The sequence below is a fragment of the Delphinapterus leucas genome, chromosome 8 (assembly GCF_059928025.1).
Source record: "Delphinapterus leucas isolate spDelLeu-1000000601 "Yukka" chromosome 8, BTC_Dleu_Yukka2, whole genome shotgun sequence".
NCBI classification, from domain to species: domain Eukaryota; kingdom Metazoa; phylum Chordata; class Mammalia; order Artiodactyla; family Monodontidae; genus Delphinapterus; species Delphinapterus leucas.
In genome coordinates this window covers 99,496,173-99,499,793 of record NC_143136.1, presented here as the reverse complement: position 1 = coordinate 99,499,793, position 3,621 = coordinate 99,496,173, and the positions used below count along the sequence as shown (strand labels likewise).

General features: G+C 37.9%; 1 pseudogene; it reads left to right on the top strand.

The window, feature by feature from the left end:
* Positions 1-1,285: 1,285 nt before the first annotated feature.
* Positions 1,286-3,267, top strand: LOC111183405 (small ribosomal subunit protein mS31 pseudogene; annotated as a pseudogene).
* Positions 3,268-3,621: the final 354 nt, after the last annotated feature.

The window sequence follows — 3,621 nt, the reverse complement described above, 5'->3', positions numbered from 1 at the left end:
TGGTTTTAAAGTTCATTGACTTTAATTTGAAGCCAGTTTTTGGAACCACTGCAGTAGATAAGTTTAGCACAAGCAGAAATTTCATTACACATGAAAGATGCTCAACATCACTAAGTATCAGAGAAATGCAAATCAAAACTACAATGAGGTATCACCTCATACCAGTCAGAATGGCCATCATCAAAAAATCTATGAACAATAAATGCTGCAGAGGGTGTGGAGAAAAGGGAACCCTCCTACACTGCTGGTGGGAATGTAAATTGATACTATGGAGAACAGTATGGAGGTTCCTTAAAAAACTAAAAATAAAACTACCATATGACCCAGCAATCCCACTACTGGGCATATACCCAGAGAAAACCATAATTTGAAAAGATACATGCACCCCAATGTTCACTGCAGCACTATTTACAATAGCCAGGTCATGGAAGCAAACTAAATGCCCATCAACAGAGGAATGGATAAAGAAGATGTGGTACCTATACACAATGGGATATTACTCAGCCATAAAAAGGAATGAAATTGGGTCATTTGTAGAGACATTGATGGACCTAGAGACTGTCATACAGAGTGAGGTAAGTCAGAAAGAGAAAAACAAATATCATATATTAAGGTATATATGTGGAATCTGAAAAAATTGGTATAGATGATCTTATTTGCAAAGCAGAAATAGAGACACAGACGTAGAGAACAAATGTATGTATACAAAGGGGGAAAGTGGTGGGATGGGATGGATTGGGAGATATTGGCATTGACATATATACACTATTGATACTACGTAAAAAATAGATAACTAATGAGAACCTACTGTGTAGCACAGGGAACTCTACTCAGTGCTCTGTGGTGACCTAAATGGGAAAGAAATGCAAAAAAGAGTGGATATATGTATACGTATAATTGATTCACTTTGCTGTACACTATGAACTAACACAATATTGTAAAGCAACTATACTCCAATATAAAATGTATTTCTTTGAAAACAACAATTAAAAATTGAAATTAGAAAAAATGAAAAGATTTACCTATTATTCCATGTGCTTTCTGTATAAAAATCACCAGTTGGTTAGGCACTTGTGTGCAGAAAACAATTCTGATTAACTTAGAAAAGGAGGGCAAAGTTACTGGAAGAATTTGGTGTGGCACAAATAAAGGAAAGCAGCGTAATCACGTAATACAGAGGACAGGACACAAGGCATCTTCTGGGACCAAGGCAGCCGAACTGATTGGACTTTTCAGGCCACTATTATTGGGATAAATGAGCTCCAAACATTTTGTTATTCTCACCATGCTGCTCAAGATTCAAATTCCCAACAGGAAGCGTCTGATTGGCCTAGTGAGTCACATTCCTCTTAATTAGAAAAGGGTAGAATCAAGAGAGCATGAGAAACAAAGGGTAGTTTTCCAAAGGAAACTCACCATTTCATTGCCAATGAAGAGGAGATAGATGATGAACAGTCAAAAGCAGTAGATATCAAATCAAAATTCCATTTCCTTACTTTCATCCCCATATTACTATGAGCAATACTGCTTTTAAAATATCCAATATGTAGAGGACGCGTTGTCGCCCCTGTGTGCCCAATTCTGTTTCTCCGCTCCTCCCTCTTCGCCCCCTTTCCCGCCTCCCTTTGTGCTCCGGAGGCCCAGAGGTATCGGCGGCCGCCATCGTGCTACTCGCGTCTCTGCATGAACACGGTCAGGACAAAAAATAATATCCAAAGATATTTTGGCACTAACAGCGTGATCTATAGCAAGAAAGATGAGCAGTCTGTTCCAACTCGTGAGATTTCCAAGGAGACAGAGAGCCAACACAGTGTAAAGGAGAATACGTAAAAAGACGTAAAAGATTCTTAAGGGAATGAAAGTTGAATTAAGCACAGTAAATGTACAAACAACAAAGCCACCCAACAGAAACCAACTTAAAGGTTTGGAGGCTTCAATTGGCAGACTTCAGAAAGCTCCAGAAGATGACCCCCAAAGAGAAGTGAGTCCCTGAGTTGTGGCTGCTGCATCCGCGGTTGCAGACTCTCTCCCTTTTGTTAAGCAGATGAACAAGTCAGAGCTGCTCAAGCAGCTCCAGCAGCACGAGGAAGACTCGAGGGCACAGAAGGATGGAGAGAGACCTAAAATTAGTTTCACTAGCATCATATCAGATATGAAAGTTGCCAGATCTGCCACAGCGAGAGTTAGCACAAGGCCAGTGCATCAGATTCAGTTTGATGAAGGGACTGATGATTTTGTTGGCCAAGAGAAGGCTGCTGATCTGAGAAAAAGTTTTAGGAAAAATATATTCAAGGGGAAGAGGCTTAATATTTTTGAGCTTAAGGCAGTTACTGAAGAGGCACCTGAAACAGAGGCAGAACCTTCTCTTTGGGATGTAGAATTTTCTAAACAGTTAGCGGCAGTCAAAGAGCAACACTTTCAGAATGGTTTTGAAGAGGTGATCCAGTTGACAAAAGAGGGGAAATTGTGGGAGTTCCCAACTAACAACGAAGCAGGTTTTGATGATGATGGTTCAGAATTTCATGAACATATATTTCTGGATAAATACCTGGAGGATTTTCCAAAACAAGGACCAATTCACCACTTCATGGAGTTGATGACCTGTGGCCTTTCCAAAAACCCATATCTGAGTGTTAAGCAGAAGGTTGAACATACAGAGTGGTTTAGAAATTATTTTAATGAAAAACAGGACATTCTAAAAGAAAGCGGCATACAGTTCAATTGAAGACCATGGAAATTTTTATTTCAAGCTGTTGGAGATTCATATTATAATTTAAAAATTTTACTAGAAAAAAAATCCAATATTTAAAAGTTCAAGCTTAAATATCAGACAACAACTACATCCATTAACAAACTATTGCACAATTCATTTAATGAAAAATCCACTGGATTGCATTACAAATATAATTCTATTAATAAATATAACTTCACAAACATGCTCTAGTTGTTCATCAGTTCTGTGGAAAAGAATGTATAACTCTACTGTGCTTGGAACCTTCAGCATCTCTTTTATTTTCAATAGTATTATGTTACCTTTTAAAATACAATTCAGTGGAAATTTAAGTTGCCAATCAGACTCTGCTCTTCTAGAAGAGTTGATAAAGCATAAAAGAAACTTACGCTTGCTAAGGAGAGGTCTAGAGCTCTCTTCTCCCTAGTGCTTACTACTGGTGATAGAAGTTCTTTTGGAAACACGTTATTTCAAAATTGTGTAGCTTGTTTCCTCTACACTTCCTTCAAAATACTTTTCTAGCTTTTCTGAGTACACTTTTTAATTTTTTTCTTTCTTTCTTTTTTTTTTTTTTTTACTTATAAGACACCTGAGAATATTTTGAAATAATTGGATACAAAAGTTGACTGTATGGGGACTTCCCTGGTGGTCCAGTGGTTAAGACTCCATGTTTCCACTGCAGGAGCCGCAGGTTCTATCCCTGGTCTGGGAACTAAGATCCACATGCCCTGTGGTGTGGCCAAAGGAAAAAAAAGTTGACTGTATGAACATATCTATTCCCAGAGCAGCTTCTACAGTTTTCTATCTATAAATGCTATGGTTTTTCATTAGACGATTGTAGGATTTAAGTACATTTACAAGCAATATTTAATATAAAATATATTAGAAGG